We start from the raw sequence: 12,420 nt of genomic DNA on the forward strand, positions 1-12,420 counted from the left end.
AATTCTTATACATTGTTAGTAGGAATGTAAATTAGTACACACACAAACTATTTGTGTTCACTAAAGCTGAATATGGCACCATCCTTATACCTGAGCAAGTAGTACTTTCTACCATGGGCCCTGAACCGTTGGGATACTATGCTTTAAGGAGGTACCTTACTTATATTTCCAAGTATATCTTTTGTGCCTGGGATTTGCCATGGTACAGCATCACCATAGGCATCACCAACTGCAAGGAACACCCAATCACTCATTGGTTAAAGGAGGAGCACAGATCATGACACCATGTGACAGTGAAATTGTTAAACCTTTCACCCAGTTCAACCCAGTGATGAACTGGATTTGTATGGTATACTGGTTAAAAAAAATGCATTGGCAAGTACAGGATCTCAGACTTTTGAGAGGTTCAGAACAAATGGTAATTATTATGGAAAAATGGATAGAAGGACTACTGTTGGAAGTTATTGGTGTACTAAAGAAAAGACAACCAATATTTGAGGGTGAATAATCACCAACTTAAATGAGAATGTGAAAACCTGGTAGCCTCCAAGCCAAGGTAAGAGGCACTCTCATCTCCTTTAGATGGAGGCAGAAATCACTGAGGACAAGGCCCAGGGAATATTATAATTACACAGCAGCACTCCAGTGAAGGTGGAATTTATCAGTCTCAATAAATCTGCAATACCAAGTATGCTTTCTCTAAGTAATTATGATTGAGGGGAAGGAGGGCAAAAAAATCTATCAGTGGTTGGAAATGGTACATCTGCAATTGAGCATGGCTTAGATCAGAGGACGCAAGTAAGCTATAATATTTGAGCAGTTTGCTAAGTTGCATTTCATTCACCACTTTTAAAACAGTGCTTCTCACTCAGCTGATATTTATGGTACCTCTGGTCAAATAGAAAGTTATTATAATGAGCAGGCAGAGAAATGTGACCTAGCTTGGTTCATGGATTAATCAGCCCACAATGTGGATGCAGACTCAATATAAACCGCTGTTGCACTACTGCCCCACTCAGGCAGGCCCTAAAACATAGCAGTGAAGGAGGATCCTCTCAATAGGAAGAAAGGTGGACAGCTCACCAGGTAAGAACGTATGTACAGTAGCAAATGTCTTATCTTGATTGGTCAGGAGCCTGGAAGAAGAAAGACTAGAATATTAGGGACAAAGTGGTCTGGCTAAGAAGCATGTAGTTAGATTTATTGGAATGACCAGTGTGTGAAAACCTGTGTATTACTCTCACCTGCCTGATCCCTAATGAATGTTACTTCCATATGTGCACATAAATGTTAATCAATTAGTACCAATTTGATGGTGAGCACATGTGGTGCCTGTTTTTCCATTCTTGTGATACTTAGTAGAATGGGCTTCAGCTCCATCCAGGATAATACAGTAGGTGCTAGATCATCATTGTTTTTTTGTGGCCTAGTGGTATACATATATGTGGCCTAGTGGTATACATATATGTGACCTCCATGGTATACATATATCACATTTTATGAATCCACTCATGTATTGATGGGCACTTGGGTTGTTTCTACATCCTTGCAATTGTGAATTGTGCTATTATAAACATTCGAGTGTCTTTATTATAGAATGCCTTTTTTTCCTTTGGGTAGATACCCTGTAGTGGGATTGCTGGATCAAATGGTAAGTTCTACTTTTAGTTCTTTGAGGTATCTCCATATTACTTTCTGCAGAGTTTGTGCTAGTTTGCAGTTCCACCAGCAGTGTATGAGAGTTCCTATCTCTCTGCATCCATGCCACATTTGTTATTTTGGGACTTTTTGATAAAAGCTATTGTCACTGGAGTTAAGTGATATCTCATTGTGGTTTTGATTTGCATTTCCCTGATGATTAGGGATGTTGAGCATTTCTTCATATGTTTCTTGGCCATTAGTCTATCTTCTTTTGAAAAGTTGCGGTTCACATCCTTTGCCCACTTTTTAATGGGGTTATTTCTTACTGATTTTCCTGAGTTCTATATATATTCAAGTTATTAGCCCTTTGTCAAATGTATATCATGCAAATATTTTCCCCCATCATTATTTATTTATTAATTTATTTTGTAATAGACATCCTAACAGGTGTGGGATGATATCTCACTGTGGGTTTGATTTGTATTGCCTTGTAAAGTAGTGATATAGATCATCTTTTCATAACCCTATTGCATATTTATATGTCTTCTTTGGAGAAATGTCTAGTCAAGTCTTTTGCTCAATTTTAAATCAGGTTCTTTGATTGCTTTGCTATAGAGTTGTAGGAGTTCCTTACATATTTTGAGATTTATTCCTTATCAGATTTGGCTTGCAAATATTTTCTCCTATTCTGCAAGTTGTATCTTCATTTTGTTAACTGTTTCCTTTGTTGTACAGAAGTTTTTAGTTTATGCAGTTGATCTAATTTTTAATTTTGATATTGTATTATTTAATACAGTTGAATGTATAATTTGATTTTCTTGAGATTTCCTGTTTAACCCATGGATTATTTAGAAGTGTGGTATTTAATTTTCATGTTATTAGAGATTTTTTGTTATTTTTCTTTTATTGATTTCTAGTTTGAATCAATTGTGGGTGGATATTATTTCAACTCTTTTCAAATTTTGAGATTTTTTTTATGGCTTAGAGTATCTTTTATTTTGGTAAATGTTCTGTGGGCGTTAAGGAAGATTGTGTGTTCTGCTGTTTTTATCACAGTTTAGTACTGTCATTATCTGACGAATCTGACTGAAGTATAATAATACATAATACCACTCTTTTTGTTCCTTTACCCTTCCCTATTTATAGTACAGATGCCTTACATATTTCCTCTCCATACATTTCAAACCACATTGGACAGTGTTATAATTTTTGTCTCAACCATCTAATATAATTTTAAAAGCGCAAGAGAAAAAACAAAGCCTGTAGCATTTTTCCTTGATTTTGCTTACCATCTTCTTTCTCCCTAATGTTCCAAGATTTCTTCTGTTGTCATTTCCTTTATGTTTAGAGTATCTTATTTGGCCATTCTTTTAGGGTAAATATATTGGTGAAAAATTCTTTTAATTTTTCTTCATCTGACAAAGTCTTGCTTTTCCCTTCATGTCTGAAGAATATCTTTGCTGTAGGTAGAATTCATTTAATAGTTCTTTCAGCATGTGGAAAACTTTTATAGCACTTTCTTCTAGCCCATGTGATTTCTGTTATTCAAATTATTTTTTTCACCTATAAGTAGGGCATAATTTTCCTTGGCTGCTTTCAACATTATTTCTTTGTCTTTATTTCAGAAACTTAATTATTATGAGTCTTAGTATGTGCTTCTTTGGGTTCCGCCTGTTTATGATTCCCTCAGCTTCTTGAATCCACATTTTTTGAAAATAAATTTTATTGGTAGAAGTTAATTCTCATTCATAACCATGGAGCTAAGTGAAATGGAGATTTTTTTTTTTTTTTTTTTTTGTCATAACTAGCTCCTGTATATCCTAGGAGCTTAAAGGGTGATGAGAACAAATCTCCCATTTCTCTCTTGCTGTCTCCCCTGACCCCTGTGCTCTTTGGGGTGTGTGTGCGCATGTATAGACCTGCTTCAGTTACCTCAGTGTAGTGTTTGCCTCTCATGTATAGGGAAACTGCTGCAATTGAGGGGAGGCATGTAAAATATTTCTGTTTGCTGCTGGCTTTTCTATGCTTTGCCCTGTTTAGGGGTTATGCAGGCAATATCTTTATAATATTTTACTAAACTAAGGTATATGTTTATTTGTGTTATATTTCAGAAAAACAAAAGTGGAAAAAGTGTATGTTGATATACTAGATGTGTTAACCCTGAATTCTGTATGTCTCCAAAAAATGGGTTCCTCTATGAGTTATATACTATAATATATGCTTTAATTGGAGAGAGAATCTTGAAATTAAAAAATATTAGGGCACATATTCTGTCATTTTTTTGTCAGTTTGGTGCATATTTGAGTTCCAAACAAGGAAGATTACTTAATATCTACTTTCACGACCTAGAGAAGCCAGAAATCTTCTATTGTCTTGATCCCAGTGAAGGCAGATGACAGAAGACGTACTCCAAGGGACTTCTAAATTATTTAGTAAATTCTTTATTCAATCCAGGACTAATGGTATATTGGTTCTTTTGTCACCTTGGGAATAATTATGCTGCATATATGTAGAATAAACCTCACTTCTTAAGAGTCCAAAAAGTCCTATTTTCATCCTGGTGGTAAAAGCAATCCAGAGCCACGTACAAAAATAGTCTTTAACTTTGCTCTATGAAATGAAAAAAGGCTTAAAAATTTGACAAGTAAAGTATAAAAAAAAGAATACTAATATAGCTGTGTGGATGATTGTTAATAAAAAAAGACAAGAAGTTCTGCTTTTGGTAAAGGCAGTATTACTGAAAGAAAACGCTTACTGTATTGTTATACTATATTTATTTTTATTTATCTTTACATTTTTAATTAATTAAGTAGTGATTTATTAATTCAATATTTACTATTAAATTATTTCTTCTCTTAATACATGAACATGCAATTTCTTAACTACTTAGAAATTATAACAATATTTTTAAATTAATGTAAACTCTTAATACCTTTTGTTATATAAATGCATAATAAAGTTCTATGAAGCGTATTTTTAAAACCTTGTATAATTATAATTTTCTCATTAGGTATTATCAACTTATTCCATTTAGAATATTATTGCTCTTTGTATAAAAATAAATGAGAATTGCATATTTATCTGGCCTTAAGGACTACTATTCTTAAGAATTTTTAATATAATTCAGGATTTATTCCTTTATTCAACTGATATATTTCTTAAATAAAAATTTATAAAGTAACATTTTTATTAATAACTCAAATATTTTCTAGTTTATGGTGCAGGTGAGCTAGACCTGGTAATTTGGAGATGAATTTCACACAGAACTTCAATTGCTCTCATTACCCCAAAACAACACAAATATTATTATAATCACCATGCCTGGTATATCAATACACTACTATTTGTACTTGCTTATGTCCTTAATTGTTGTACTGAGAACAGAATTTTAAGGATCTTTACCTGATACACTTGAATATCAAGAGGTTTATATTCTTATAGATCCCTTCTCAATTGCAACTTTTATAAAGACATAGAAAATCACGTCTCAAGAATAGAGAACCAGAAGGTGATGGTGATGAATTTGGTTATTTTAATCATCAATCTCTCCTTAATGTTAATATTATGGCATTATTTTATAAATAATCTCTGGCTACTATTATCCATATAATAAATATTTTGGTTAATATGCCTCTGGAAATAGTTGTCCCACTTTGATTTCCATTTATATTAATTGGATTAATATGATTAGAGGGTTGATAAAAATTAAATATTATAGGCATATTATTGCTAATTTTGTTTTATTTCTCCAATGTCCAATCTTAGAGCACACCTGTTTTTAAAGGATAGGATTAAAGAGGTTTTCATGTAAAATTCTAGAGTCTCAAATATCCTTTTCTTTGTCTGGAAATGTAGTAACACAAACCATTTTCTGAGGAAAATGTGTCCCTCAATTGGTTAATTCCTCCTGGCCCCATTTATATGTGGAGCTGTCATATACATGAACTAATGTTCATATTTATTAGTTCTTAGGTAAGGAATATGCATATATGTTTCACTTACAACATTGAATTTAAAAACATAAACTTCTTTCAAGGAAATATAATTTATCAAAATATTTCTTAAACAAAAATACTCTTGGTCTATTATGGTGTGGATTGCAGCACAACAACGTTCCTGCTGAGAACATGTAGAACATTTGGATAAAATATTAAACATTTATTCAAATGCAACATGGAATTGTCAAGGCAAACAACTTGGGGCCAAGATCTCAGGAAAGAGATCTGCAGAGAAGCAAATATTCCACAGTGACTTCTTCCCTGAAGACATTTGTCTACTCTTGGTAAATCCAGGGAGAGGGCCTATTACCTGTTGCTTAACAGGCCAAAAGCCAGTATAAATTCTGGCAATTTTACGAGATTGGAAAAACAAGGAAAAGGCAGATACTTTTGGGAGGAGGGGGAGGTAATCAAAGGTAACTTATAAGAAGGGTAATAGAAAAATGTTATCCCAAAACACTACTATTTGACCTTAATTTATTTGGTAAACTTTTAATCCATGCTGAACAGAATAAAAGTAACCCACAGAAAACTGCTGAAAGTCATAACAACAGTTCTTTAACATGTTCTCAGTGGTAGTGAGAGATTAAAATTTATTGATTAAAATAAGAAATCATGAGTCCAAGCTGGAAAGACACCCACATAAATAGACAAATTAAAAGTTTTATGAGGGGCAAGATATTTATATACTTTCAAAGATACTATTTCCAAAATTCTTATTAATTATATAGGGGAAGAGGGTAACTTTATAACACCTGACAAAGTGATCAAAAAGAACTACATCAGTATGGGGACAAATCAAGATTATCTGCCATCTGATAAAGTTCAATGTAAAGAACACACAATCCTTTCATCATATTTTTTGAATATTTTCAATATGTTGTTCAAATACTTGAAAAACTAAAATGAGTTTAGTTTTTTCTCAAATATTTCAATATGCATTACCTGAATTTACTGTGAGGAAATATCTGAAAAACTTTATTGGGAGCTATTCCGTGAAATAACTGTCCTGAGATTTTTTAAAATAACAAAGTTATGAAAGCCAAACACTGCATGTTTTAGCTTGATATCATTTATTTAATTATATAAATGGTTATGAAGAAATTTCAAAGCAATATGAACATTTCAGAACAGGAGTGAAAGAATTTATAAGACTTTAATGACATATTTTTTAACCTATTCCTGAAACTTTATTGAAAACATACAACAGGGAAATTAATTTAGATCTAATACACATTTGATTGAAAATATTTTCTACCTCATGATAAATAAAATATAATAAAAATTATATCATGTAAGTTCATTAATTATAAATTAAAATATCTATATCTGTGTATTTTATTTTCACAAATATGATAAAATATATTTTGAACAATTTTATGATTTTATATTAATAAGTTGCTTATGTTATTAATATCTTGTATTAGTTTCATGGTTTCCATGTTGTGAGCATCAGAAATAATATTTTCCTCAACTTGCTATGTGAAATAATTTTAGACTGGTACAATGATTGGTAGCATACTATGGTGACTTTCTGTATACTATTTACATAGCACTCTTTATTGTTAAGATATTATGTACTAGTAGCTGTTGATAAAAGATCAATGAGATCTTCAGAGGCAAAAGGAAAACTTTATTTTCTAAAAGCAATTTGCTTTTAGATTGCAGATTGGGTAGATGCAGCCTTCAGTGCAAAACACAAGTGTGTTAGGAGGAAGGGTTGCCAAGTTGGAGATTATAAAGACAATCAGGGCTGGGAGGGGAGTCAGGGCAATGAGGAACAGAGTCTTGATCGGATGACCCTTAAGCCCCAAGTTATCAGTCTCAACCAGAATTGGCTGGTTCTAAGTGGTAACGCAGTTGATGTTCTGTTGGTGTCAGCTGGGGAATATTTTAACTGCAGTTGTTTTAAACATTGTTTTCAGGAACTATTCTTTGACTTGATTACAGAAAACAGATTTTGCAACACTTTGCAAGGACACAGAGAGCATGAGCACTCCCTTACCTTGCTAAGGCCTTTTAGTTCTGCTTTAAACTTTTGAGCCACAGGCCGTCCATCCTGTCTGTCAATTGGAAGCATAATTTGACATAATACATTACTAAAATGAAGAAATTAACATTGGTGCAATTCAATTAATTGAACTGTGGACTTTACGTGAATTTCATCAATTTTCCCAATAGTGCCTTTTTTCTGATAGTATCTTGCATGTATTCTTGTCTCCTTAGTCTCCTCCCAGGCCTCGACAGTTCCTCAGTATATCACAATCACACCTTAGCCTTAGGCAGTTCTGGTGCCCCTGGGTCTTGGGAGCTGACTTCTCAGTGCTCCTATCTTTCCTGGCATAGTTCTGAGCTTGGCATGTAGTCCTGCAACTTCTGAAGTGTTAGAGTGATTTTTATCTGTACACTTACTCTTAAGGTTGCCAGAAAATATACAGAAAAAAAAAAACAGTTAAATTTGAATTTTACGTAAACAACAGATAGTGTTTTAGTGTAAGGACATCCCAATTATTACATTGTACACACTTATACTAAAATATAATTTTTATGTGAAATTAATTTAACTGTGTGTCTTATATAGGGAAGTTTAAGATTTTCCCCTGAAGTTTTGACACTTGGCCAGAAAACAAACAGATAATAGACTGATTAACAGGAAAAAAAGGGCATAAAAATTTATTAATGTACCTGTGGTCATGGGAGACCTACAAAATATCAAAAATTCAAAGAAAGGGCCAATGGTTGATGCTTTTATAACATTTTCAGATTATAGAAAGAATATGGGCTGGGACCTTGGCAAGACAGGTTATGGTGGGAAGCTAGGTTATGGGAGAGGAAAGAGGAAAGGCAAGAGGCAAAGGCTCTCTTATTATGCAGATGGAACTGTCAGGTGTAGTCTGTTTTTGGTTATTAATGTGTTCTTGGACGAAGAATGACCAGATACACCAAAAGCAAAGCAAGTGTGAAACTAAGTTTATTGAGGAAAGACAAGATAGGTTTACAGAGCAAGAGCAAGATACACTGGCCACAGACAACGAATGGACCACCTGTCGTAACAAAATGGGTCTCAGCTATGGTCTGGGGTCTTGTTTTATAGGGTCTGGATTGGGCCCTCCTTATGGTTCAGATATCACCATCCAATCACTTTGATGGACAGTTGGGAGTTAGAGGACCTATGTCTTACTGCACATGCCGATCTCCCATGAGCCTCTCTGAAAGCCCATTTGGGGGGTGAAACTCAATGTAGATTTAAGCTAATGACATGATAATTAGCCTTAGGTTGTTAGGTCACCTTCCATACCCTATTGTACCTCTGCATTCTTTTGCAGTTGGTACGCTAAGTTCTGATTTGCAGATTAGTAGGGCGTTCCCTCCTCCGCCAGGTGTGGCAGTTGCTTGGGGCACCCAATTTTGTTTCCAGGAGGTGTCAGAGGCCTCTCGCTTTCTATCTAATAGTGAGAATATAAAATGGTACAGCCACTCTGAAAAATGTTTGTTAGTTTCTTATAAAAACTTCTGGTTATTTGTCCCAAAGAAATGAAAACTAGTGTTCGCACAAAAATTTGTACATGAATGTTCATAGCAGCTATATTAATAATGATAAAAAACTGGAAAAATTCCAGATGCCTTTCAAAGGATAAATGGTTAAACAAACTGTGGCACATCTATGCAATGAAAATCTATTCAGCAATAAAAAGGAATGTACAACTGATACACATGATAAAAACTTGTATAAGGTTTCATGGAATGAAGCTAAGGAAAAATGCCAGCCCCCAAATATTGCATACTTTATCATTCCATTTACATAACATTTTTGGATGACAAAATTATAAAAACATTGAGAAGATAGATTAGTGATTATCAGTGGTTAAGTGTAGTTGCGGGAGAGGTGTGAATGTGGCTATAAGAGGCATAGGGATACTGCATTGATGGAAATGTTATGTGTCTGGACTGTATCAACGTCACTATTCTGGTTGTGATATTGTACTATGGTTTTTCAAGATGTTACCATCAAGGAAACTAGGTAAAGAGTACTGAGGCTCTCTGTATGTTTCTTACAAACTGCTTGTGAATCTATAATTATTTCACAATAAAAATGTATCTCAAAATCACTTTAAAAACTAATTAATAAAGCTTACATTTATAAATATGTATCTACATACACACTCCAACATAGTATCAAGCTAAAATATTCTTTATAGTTCTTAGGACAAACTAAAATAATAATTCTAAGCTTATGGAAATACATTCCACAGTAAATAACTTCTTCAAATGCCACATTAATATTGACAATCAGTATTCCCTAAAATAACAATATTTATTTGTAATGGGGAATATTTTTAAACACAAAGGATTTCTGAGAATAGAGATTTGATGATATTATTCTGATATTTTTTTCCCTAGGATTCATTATAAGTAGGCAAAATAAATTTGAAACAGGCATATTTCAATGAGAGAGTTAAAAGCAGTAACATTAAAAGCATGCTGTATGGGGCCAAATAGCTAATGTTTTGTTATACAAGAAAAGGATATAATACGTGCCATAGTGCAGTTTTTTATTGTGAGAGCCCACAGGCTGACATCAATGTGTTCAGATAATAAACACCTTGGCATGTCTTAGGCTGAGTGTTACCATGGGAAGAAAGAAAGAGACCACTAATGGAAAAAATAAATAAATACATGCTATTTAAGAGACCTGACATCTCTCTCCTCTAATTTCCTCAGAATTTCTCTAGGCTCAGCATTATTCAACATTTAAAGAGCATCAGATACTTTGAGTTCAGTCTGTTGACACTTATAAAGCATGAAAACAAATCACAGTCTTGCCCAATCAGACTAATGCATTGTGTTCACAAGCTATTGCTTGAGAATGCACATACTTGGTACTTGTATTGTAAAAAAAAAATAAAATTTTCCCTTAAAATCCACAGCTATCAATCTATAAATGCCTAAACATTAATGACTCTTAAGATGCAGTAAAAATAATAACTCGAAATACTGGTGCTGTGCAGTGTCAAGTGTAGTATATTACTAATATTAACTTTAAGTCACTGGATTTTCTAATATATTATTCTATCCTTTTATATACAATAAGAAATTTGTAGAGACAGTGTACAGTGTTGTAAAGGATATATTGATTTTCTGTGGTTTACAGCCAGGTAAGCAATGCTTCTGGTTGTTCTCACCCACAGATGCTACTACTATAACGGCCTTGATGAACTACCCTGACTAGCGTTTGAAAATGAACATCAGTCAAAATGATGTCACTTTGGCTGGGTCATTAGCTGACAAGGAATTTCTGTAGGGAAAATTTTTATGTACAATTTACCACTAGCTAACTTGACAAAGATGTGTTTGTCTTGCAGAAAGTCACCACTACTCAAAGCAGCTAGAGAAAATTCAACTAGAAAAGTCTTGGAAAGAAAACAGATTCAGTCCTTTTTAGGATGACATTCAGAAGGATATTATAATAAAATAAATAATTTGATGCATAACAATTACCTCTTTTCATCTGATATGGTTATAAACTAGGAACAAATGGAGCCTCCTCATGGAGTGTCATATACTCTACTGTATTATTGGCACGTGATTTTTGAACAACAAATCTTAAGCATTTTATTTTGAAATAACTTCAGACTTAGAGAAAAGCTGCTCTTTTATTCTTCATATTGATTTTCCTAATTTTAAGGAATGCTGTGAGTAGGATTCTCCTACTTTCATACAGTACTTTTGGATGACTGGAGCATAGGTTTTACGAGACTCAGTAGTGAGATATTGAGAGCTCTTGGGACACTTTCATTTTGGTCAAGATTATGATTGGTTCTGTGACTGAGTTCTTTAGGGCAATGCTACATGAGAAGTGGTGTGGATTTGGGTATTTTAGGTTTGTGAACTGCCTGTTAACAGAGCATTCCAGCACACAATTACCGGAGACAGCTTATCGAACTGGATATAGACCAATTCAGGTGTAGATAAACTTACATTGTGAATTGAGTATGATGCAAGCTGCTTCCTAGTTATGGATAGAATAACTATATTATAATGTATGATTTTTATAATTTGCTTATTAATTTCAATCCAAAATGATATAAAAATTAAGTAATCATAAACATTTATTTTAGTAATTTACTGTCTTAAATTTAATCAAATCTTTTTGAACATAGAATTTAATATTAGTAGCTAAATTAAGATTATAAAATTCATATTATTTATTTTAACCCCTAGCTCCTGAAAATGAAAGATGCTACATTGGAAATATTTGTTTAAAAATATACTTTTTTGAATGTGACAGTAGCATTGGCCAAATTTTATCAATGGAAATGATGCTGAAGAAATAAGAGATCAAAGGAAGAGTGGTACTAGTTTTACTATGAAGCATGATCCCTGATATATTGAATTTGATATATTTAATATATTAGCCATAATCGATACTGAAGTGTTCAGGGTATAGTCTGTCATTTGGAGATATGTAGTGGATGATAAAGCAGTCATAAAACTATAAGCAGAATTTATATATAAAATATAAAATGTGAGTTCAAAACAAAATGATTGTTTAAAAGGAAATGCTATTCAGGTATTTTGCAACTGATTCAAAATTTTAAAATAAATAAATAAAACAGATCCTTTATCAAAGAAATTTGAAAGGCACTACCCTAGGTTTCTGGGTGAGAATGGGGAAGAAAGGGTCTTTAGGGAATCCATATGGGACAAAGGAGGCAAGTGGCATGGGAAGTCAGGTTAGGTAAGGCCTGCAGTATGTAAATATAAGTGGAATCAGGAAACC

This window comes from Eulemur rufifrons, chromosome 1 (genome assembly GCF_041146395.1).
Source record: "Eulemur rufifrons isolate Redbay chromosome 1, OSU_ERuf_1, whole genome shotgun sequence".
Taxonomy (NCBI): domain Eukaryota; kingdom Metazoa; phylum Chordata; class Mammalia; order Primates; family Lemuridae; genus Eulemur; species Eulemur rufifrons.